Consider the following 10,034-nt stretch of genomic DNA (forward strand, 5'->3'; position numbering starts at 1 on the left):
AGCATAGGCCCATAATAACTGGCAATAAACGGTATGCATGGGGGGACCCCTGTGTGACTCTATCCACATTGCTCAACTTGAGGCACCCTACCCTGATCGACCTAGCTACCACCTTCATAAAGGGTGACTACCTTGATTGTGACATCTAGTCCACCATCTTAATCACACCGAACCCATGGAGAGGGCCACCATGCTATCATCTTGACATATCCTAGCCACACATAATCTCACCACCTATCTTGAGTAGGGTTTGTAAAAAGACAAAAGGCTAACATAATTAGACGAACAAGTGCAAGATACACGATTTGGAAAAAGCAAGCATCTTGTATCCAAATATCAAACAAAGATTAGCCACAAAGATCAATGATTGCAAGGATAAGCAGATAAGCTCTACATAAACCAATTACCATATATAGAGATCCCACGAGCTCCAAAGGTCAAGCTCTACAATACAGAACTGAAAATACTCCCAGTGGAAGAAAATTGGAGTATTAGAGAGCAAAACAAGTTCTATGTATATGTAAATTTTCATCTTACATGCATGGCAAACAACTCTCAGCCTACAACTAGTTTTTAATGACCACAATGACTAAGTAACTAAAGATCCTAGTATCATTGCATGTATAGAAAGAGACTTTTGAATGATTAAATTGGGCTTCAAAATGGTTTGAAAATGTGTGTTTATGCTAGTTATTTACTTATTTTTATGGGATGATGGCATATGCATGAGTGTATACGTGTCGAGTGTTCTAAAACTTATAACTTAGGATTATCTTGATTACTTAAGTTTTTGACTTTTTGCTAAAGCAGTTAACCAAAGCGGAAAAGAGCCTTGCCACCACTAAAGTGAATATTGATAAACCTTCTTACGACCTACACATTGGATGCTTCGACCATAACTTCCTAGCAACTACCTACCCACCACCTCAAGGGCATCCAAAATACCTTAAGTTTCTTGCAACCGACTACCTTGAGTTGTGCCATATGGGTCTCCATATCTAGAGGTGAAGGAGACCCTTGTGTTGGGTTGCAAGCACTTATACTTGACCCACATTCTTGTCCACACACACCTTGTGTTTACCTCAAGCCACCCAAAAAATTTGATAAGTGTTTTTTAGGGCTTTAATTAGCAAGAAACCATGACTGTTCAACCACAATTGCAGCCCATCGGTAGAACTTGACTAGCTCTTGCCTTGATCGCATTGCCTACATTATTTTGGGGTGCCAATAGAAGATATTGTTAGAGGGACTAAAGGGCCATTACAATTTACGTTTTTATTTGCAGTTTCTTGGTTTTTAAGGCTACTGCCTTTGGGTTTTAACATATCAAGAGATCATGTGGGTCTTTCCTAGGGCTATCTAAGGGAATTTTCTTGACATAATTTGTGCATATTTAAACTCAGGCTAAAGTTGTTGGCTTTGGACCTTATTCCTATTGAAGTCACCTTTCAATCGACTCTACCATTTGGATCACCCATTGAATCCTTGTTCTCCACCCCATCCATTCAATATGTATATACTATCTAATTTAGATCCATCCAATTGTGATCTAACCTTGAACTCAAATCCACATTTGGACTAGGATGACCCATTAGGATCGAGCCATTTCTCACTCTAGTCAAGTCAAGGTAGGTTTCTAGAAATGGAGAGAGGAAAAAGAGAAAGATATAGGAGCACAGAGACAACACCCATGAGGATGAGGGAGTAGAATGCTTAGAGCCCATTCATACCTCATGAGCCTAAAAGGAGAAGAGAAATGGAAGAGACTTTGTGTGGATTTGATTTTCCACGGAAAGAATTTGTGCCACACTTCTCAAATACTTTTTATACCTTTAGAGGAAACTCATTGTGCATTCGAGTTGTGCCATGGATCCAAGTAGTTGAAGGACTTCAAAGAAAAAGCCTTCAAATCCAATTTGACCCAATTAAGATGATATTTGAAATAAGGCTAACACTACAATTGAATAGAGAAATATTGAACTGAATGGAGCACTTGAATAGAGGGTTCAAATGTAGCATTCTACTGAGCAACTTTCTATCGAGTGTTCTAAGGCTTATAACTCAGGATTATCTTGCTTACTTAATGAGTTTTTTGAGTTTCTACTAAAGAAAGTGACCAAAGTGCAAAAGAGCCTTGCCACCACTGAAGTAACTACTGATATACCTTCTTATGACCTACACATTGGATGCTTTGGCCATTATTTCCCTAGTAGCTACTTGTGCACCACCTCAAGGGCATCCAAAATGCCTTGAATTGCTTGCAAATTATTATCTTGAGTTGTGCCATATGAATCTTTGCATTTGGAGGTTAAGGAGACCCTTATATTGAGCTGCAAGCACTTATACTTGATCCACATTGTTCTCTGCACACACCTTGAGTTTACTTAAATCCACCCAACTTGAGTGCTTCCTCAACAATTTTGCCCATGTGCCTTGCCATTCACACCTAAGTGGATGATCTTAGGTCGTCTTCATGTGACCTCCAACATTACCTTCAGTTGATTGACATCTCCCACCTACCTTGAACTACCTTCTCATACTCACTACGAATTGTGTTAACCTTTATCATGAGTTACTACTTGTGGGAGTTGTGTTGAGAAGATCCTTTTCCTTGAAAGACTCTTACCTCAAATAGGCAAGGCACACTTTCACCTCAAGCACTTGCTTAGAAGCCCAATGAGAAGCAACCCTAAAAAGAAAAAAGATGAGCTTTCCCCTCTTGGGCATGTGCTTCCAAATCTAGGAACCTATGGCTCTTATCACCATTATCATCTCATCATTTCTCTGACTCATCAATTCATCATACCTTGGGGCATCATCATCTAGCCTTCATCATTATTGCCTCCTCAAGCTGCTTACCCTGAATGATACCTTGTTGCTATCATGAGTAAACTCAACCATCAAGAGTATTACCATTATCATCATCACTACCATAATCTTCATCATCATCTGAATTTCCATCTTCATCAACATCATCATCTTCAACATCATCATCTCAATTGCTCTATTACTATCTTCAACCTCATCTTGAGCATCATCATCACAATGGACCATTGTCTTCATCACCTCCACATTGAGTTGCCACCTAGAGATCACACCCGACCTTACCCTAGTTGTCACCTTGACTTACTTGCCACCTCAAGTGTAACCTTTGACACCTCCGATGTTGCACTTTTCTTTCAATGATTTTAGCCTACACGTTGTTACACGAGCGGTGATCTAGAGCAAGCCTCACTCACAACTTGATAATGAGACGTTAAGGAGTGTCGGTTGGGGAAATTGACTTTGTTGGATGCACAATTCAACACAAAAAATTTAAATATCGGACAAAACACCACAAGCCACACATGAGAACAAAACAACACACAATGCCTCTTGTAGCTTAGAAAAGAAAAAGAAACTTAATTTCGGGTAGAGCATCACACAAACCCGACAAAAAATTCAAAAAAACACCAATAGTTTGAAGACAAAACCAAGTGAATTGTATTTTCATACCCTGACAACCTTCAGCCAACACTTGGCACCACAATGTCCAAATTCTTCAACTTCCAAATTAGCATGTCAAGAGTATCCTCTCGCATGCAACCCTCCTCTCTCCTCACTCACAAGATACAAGAAGAATACATGGGGTAGGGCCCCTAAGACTCCTCTCTCACCTTCTTATATAGTTTTTCTCATCCACACTCACATTAGATATGCTTTTGGTTTTTTGCTTTCCATTTAGCTAAGGATTTATTAAAAGCTTATAGCCTTTAAAACAACATTTTACTTTTGCTGTCAAAAACACGTGTCATTAAGCCACCTGTATTGCCATCTTTTTCTCATTGGCGATGACGTTGGCCGTCGAATCCTCTCTGTCAATCATCATCAAGTCACCCTCCTACATCAACGAACTGCGTTGAAACACCCTTACCAGTCTGCACACGAAGTATAGGTTGTCAATGCCATCATCATTGCATCACGATTAACATTGAGCTATTCTTCAATAGCCACCATTTGCTATTGAAAGGTGAGAAGGATCGAAGCTTGCACGCGAGCTATGGCGGGAGAGCAAGAGCAAGAAAGAGAGAGACAAGAAATGGGAACTCCAATAGTCACAATGTGTGACCGGGCCTTCCTTTATTCAAACTGTCACTAAAAGAATAAAGAATAAAGTGACGTGACGGGCACCCGCCACCTGCAGTGTGCAGTGGCGGGTACTGTCAGTGTAGTAATACACGAGGCGGCACGGCGGAGGCACCTTTACCCCCAACAACCTCCCACTTAAAGGCGAATCTGCCCTAGTGAGAGAGAAAAGAAAAAAGAAAAGATAGTACAAATGTACATAGGTACAAGGGATGAGGAAAGGCGACATCTCATCCAACGCCCATCAACCTCTTGAGGAAGGCAAAGCGCTCAGTAGTGAGGCTCTTCGTGAGCAGATCTGCAGGATTCTCTTCAGTGGAGATCTTGACAAGGTCAACAGACCTGTCCTCCATGACACCATGTATGAAGTGATACCTCACCTCAATGTGTTTTGTCTTCGCATGGAAAACCGGATTCTTAGCCAACTGAATGGCACTCATAGAATCCGAATGCAGTGTAGGTGTAGCATCAATCCCAAGGTCAGCAACTAGACGGCCTAACCATATGGCCTCCTTGCAAGCCTCTGTGGCTGCAACATACTCGGCCTCAGTGGTAGACAAAGCCGTACACTTCTGAACCCTGGACATCCAAGAGACAGCCCCTCCAGCATAGGTGAATACATAGCCAGAAGTGGACTTCCTACTATCTGCATGTCTTGCATAATCGGAGTCAGTGTACCCCACGACCCCTGTATCCTGGCTGCCATAGCAAATACACATATCTGCTGTGCCCTTCAGGTACCTCATGATACCCTTCACGGCATCCCAATGTCTGCTGCCAGGTGTAGCCATATAGCGTGCCACAACACCAACTGCATGCACAATATCTGGACGAGTGGCTATCATGGCATACATCAAACTGCCCACGGCTGAAGCATAAGGGATCTTGGCCATCTTGGCCCTCTGCTCATCTGTCTACGGACAATCGGCCTGTGATACCTTCACATAAGAAGGTAATGGATAGCCAATAGGCTTTACGTCCTGCATGCGGAAGCGCTCAAGGACTTTATGGATGTACTCCCGCTGTGAGAGATACAAAAGCCCCTGATGCCTATCGCGCTTAATGCGCATCCCAAGTATATGTGAGGCCTGTCCCAAATCCTTCATCTCAAAGCTCTTCTTCAGCTGAGATTTAAGAGCATCTAGCTCATCATGAGCTTTCCCTGCTATCAGCATATCATCAACATAGAGTACCAAGATAAGCAAATTGCCATCACGGGCTTTCTTCATGTAAAGGCACGGATCCATAGCACTCGTGCTGTAGCCCTGTGACTGCATAAAGGCATCAAACTTATGATACCATTCCCTAGGTGCCTGCTTCAAGCCATACAAGCTCTTCTTCAACTTGCACACTAGGTGCTCCCTGCCAGGTTCTGCAAAGCCCTTAGGCTGATCCATATAGCTCTCATCATGCAAGTCCCCATGTAGAAAAGCCGTCTTGACATCCATCTGATATAGATCTAAGTCAAGCTGTGCAACCAAAGCCAAGATTAAGCGCAGGGTGGTCATCTTAACCACAGGAGAGAAGACCTCATCAAAGTCCACACCATGTTCCTGCTTAAAACCCTTTGCTACCAATCTAGCCTTGTATGCCGGCTTGGGGTGTCTAGGGATACTTTTCAGCTTGTACACCCACTTGCATGGCAAAGCCTTCTTGCCCTTAGGCAAGGCAACCAAATCCCAAGTCTCATTCTTATGCAGGGAGTCTATCTCAGACTGCATAGCCCTCTCCTAGGAGTGACTGTCACCCCTGTGCATAGCCTCATCATAAGTGAAAGGCTCTCCTGCATCTGTAACCAAAACATAATGCATAGAGGGCTGAAATCTGTCAGGTGGACGTTTGTCTCTAGCAGACGGTCTCATCGCAGGCTCTGCTGCCTGTCTAACTGCCTGCCCAACACCCTGGCCCTATGGAGGAACTGCTGCAGGCTGTACTACTAGCTGTGCTGGAGCTCTAGGCTCCTCCTGAAAGATCACTCTGCGGATCTCAACCACCTTCTCAGGCTACCTGTGCATCTTGTCTTCATGGAAGACGACATCATGGCTGCGTACTATTTTCCGTGCCTGCGGATCCCATAGGCGATAGCCCATCTCTCCTGACTCACCATAGCCAAGGAATATGCATTTAATGCTCTTTGGATCCAATTTACTCCTCTTGTCCTTGGGCACATGGCAGAATGCCTCACATCCAAAGACACGGAGATGCGCATAAGAGGGTGGCTTACCAGCCCAAACTTCCTCTGCAACCTGGAAATCCAATCCACTGGAAGGCGATCGGTTTATGACATGCACTGCCGTACTAACTGCCTCAGCCCAAAAACTCTGGGGTAGGCCTGCATGGCTAAGCATAGAGCGCACACGCTCCTGAATAGTCCTGTTCATGCGCTCAGCCAAACCATTCTGGGGTGGGGTGTAAGGGGCGGTCAACTGACGCTTAATACCCCTGTCATCACAAAACTGCTCAAAAGCATGCGAGACATATTCTCCCCCATTATCTGTCCTAAGGCATTTCAGCCTATACCCAGTCTAGTTCTCAACAAGAGCAAGCCATCTCTGAAAAACTGCCAAGACATCGGACTTCTGCTTTATGGGATAAGCCCACACTTTCCTAGAAAAATCATCAATGAAGGTAACGAAGTACTTCGCGCCACCCATAGACATGCAAGGCATAGGCCCACAAACATCGGAATGCACCAATGCCAAGGGCTCACTCATGCGTGGCCTACCCGATTTCTTATGCGTAGACCTATTCTGCTTACCATAAAGACAATGATCACACGAGTCAAAACATGCATAATCCAAAGGCGGAAGATACTGCAAACCAGATAACATTTTCATTCCCTTCAAAGACATGTGCCCTAAACGAGCATGCCAAAGTGATACATATGGGATAGAACCCACTGCCAAAACATGGTCAACTGAGGACCCAAATACAACAAGAGGATAGAGGCTGCCAGCCTTGGCGCCTCTAGCAAGCACAAGTCTGCCTTTGGTAATCTTCCAGGCAGAATCCCCAAAACAGACATGAAACGCTGCATCATCCAACTGTCCTGCAGACATAAGACTGTGCGTAAGCGCAGGTACATGACGTACATCCTTGAGCAAAAAGGAACTGCCTGTGGAAAACTGCAGCTGAATATCTCCACAGCCCACAATATCAAGAGACCTGTCATCTCCAAGTCTGACTGATCCAGATACAGTACGGTAAGAGTGAAACCACTCATGGTAAGGCGTCACATGGAAGGACGCGCCTGAATCCAATAACCAGCACTGTGCATACATATTAGGTGTCTCAGTCAAGTGTGAAGCATCATAAGAACTAGCTGCAAGTAGCCAAAGCATCAAAATGACATCCAAAAAATGGCTCAAATACCCTCCAAATAGGCCAATGATGAGTGCTCCATGAGCAACAAAGCATTCAGCTGTAAAACGTGGAGGTCAAAGTCTGAAAATGGGCGCCATATTCAGCGTGTTGAGGCCTGGAGTGTTGCTGCCAATCACGTGGAGTTATGATGGTTGGGGGGCTCCAAAATAAGCCCCAATAGGCCACACACAAGGGCTTGATGAAGATCAAGTGGCTGCAGCTTCAACACGTGAGGAGGGGAGGGCTGAATAGGTGCGCTGAAATCAGCGTGAGTTGTTGGAAAATGGCTGCTGATCAACGTGGCTGAATGTTGAGTGTGGGGGGGCTCAATGATGGCCCAAGGTAGGCACATACCAAGCCATGAAGGCCCAATGCAAAGGGGAGGGAAGATATGAGCTATGGATCTCAAGAAGAGTGGCTGCCCTTTGTTCCTGCCCTGTTTCAAACTGGGAATACACTCAAATGCCTGCAAATGCTGAAGCAATACCTCAAGGGCAAGGCCCTGATGAAGCTCAAGAAGTCCGAGATGGAGCTCAGGAAGCCGGGGAGAGTCGGGAGCTCGAGAGGTCGGCTATGGCTGCCGGGATGGAGACCCAATGCATGAAGCGAGTCAATGCGAAGGTCGGGAAGCACTGAGTCGAGCTCAAGCAAGAGAATGCCAAGCTCTGATACCAATTGAAAGGTGAGAAGGATCGAAGCTTGCACGCGAGCTATGGCGGGAGAGCAAGAGCAAGAAAGAGAGAGACAAGAAATGGGAACTCCAACGGTCACAATGTGTGACCGGGCCTTCCTTTATTCAAACTGTCACTAAAAGAATAAAGAATAAAGTGACGTGACGGGCGCCGCCACCTGCAGTATGCAGTGGCGGGTACTGTCAGTGTAGTAATACACGGGGCGGCACGGCGGAGGCGCCTTTACCCCCAATAGCTATTGACAGTTGCCATTATTCTGTGTCCACAGTTCACCAAAACCCATCATCATCCATTAGTCAACTGACTACTCATCTTCCTTGTGATTCACCAAATTTCTAGCGTTCGTTTGATTAAGGCCACGTTGCATAGCTAGTATTCTTTAAAACAAGTTCTCAGTTGATAAAAAGCTACAATCACATTGAGCTGGAATAGAAAGCATAGCCTTTGTGTTGACCTTGTACTTAGATTAGCAGGTGCAACATTTTCTTTCCAAAATGTAGTTGAAGAGACAACTAGGGCCATAGTTTATGCCATCCTGAACTCCATAATACATGATAGTGAGGTCACCTACAACACTCATCTGATTCATGATGGCAAGATTCATAACTCCATGATCTCGCAACTACTAATAAGGCCATCCTTAAATCTTTTTTTGATGCACTAATTGTCACTTTGTCAACCTCAAGAATGATCTCCCATCACTAATAGGATGTCCAACATACATTGTTCTATCATTGAGAAAACTTCTTTTACCCAAGAGAACATAGTATGGAATCCTTTGCAAAGATGTGAACACCATCTTAATCCTTTACTATTTGTTTCCATACCTAGTTGTTACCTTTCTCTATCATAACCTCCTGTTTGATTCATGCAATGTGTCTTAATAGAAATATGTTTTGAAATAGAACTTTGTTCCCAACCATTCATGATTTGAGAAATATGCAATATCTGATCCATGATATACAACTAATCAATCAATGCTCACATGAAAAAATGGATGTACTGGAGAAATTGTGCATAGCCTATCTACATGTGCTCATGCGTCATGCATAATGCAAAGAAAGTTCCTTGATTATTCAAATCCTTAACCTCACCTCTCAACTCTCAGCAAGAAAATATGTCATACTCCACTCCACCCACCCAAATTCTGACAATCACTCAAGAAAATGATGATCCTCAAGATGTTGACTAGATCAGAATAACCCATCTCACAATTGGCGGTGTCCTTCATGACCCTTAAGGTTACCCAACCACCTTACCCACTCTATCAGAGGTTCCTAGCTTAGTGATGAACATCCCAACTCTCGTGCGTGCAAGAAAATAGTGTGTGCTCATTGGCAAGTGCTCTCTCATGTGCACATGCATCTAAGATTTATTGCATATAGTTGTAGCGGGCCTCATGCCGTGCTAATGCTCAATGATGGTGCAAAACGTGCATAATCCCAACCCATGGCATGGAAGTATTTGGGGAATTCAGGAGACAACCCCTGAGTGAAGTGCATCAACAAGTGCATCATGAATCCATAATCCCCGTGATGTGGAAGAGTCTTCACAAGAAAACAAACATGATTTACAATGTTTAGTAGCTGCTGGCAAACTCTAGCTTCAACCTATCCAAAAAGATACCAAACTTGACCAAATCTATCAAGTTTCCACACTTAACAAACCAAACAAAATGACAGAAACAAATCCTAAGCTAAACAAATATAGAAAATCCAATTACAAAATGACAAAGAAAACCATCACGCAAACAACTAAGCTAACAAAAACCAAACCTAACTACAATTAGACTAGGGTTTTTCAGTTTTCAGAAAAACACTTGACAATGTCATGCTGTGTTGCTAAGGGTCAGCA

The sequence above is a fragment of the Lygodium microphyllum genome, chromosome 19 (assembly GCF_053477565.2).
Source record: "Lygodium microphyllum isolate KBCC chromosome 19, Lygodium_microphyllum_v1.1.10, whole genome shotgun sequence".
Taxonomy (NCBI): domain Eukaryota; kingdom Viridiplantae; phylum Streptophyta; class Polypodiopsida; order Schizaeales; family Lygodiaceae; genus Lygodium; species Lygodium microphyllum.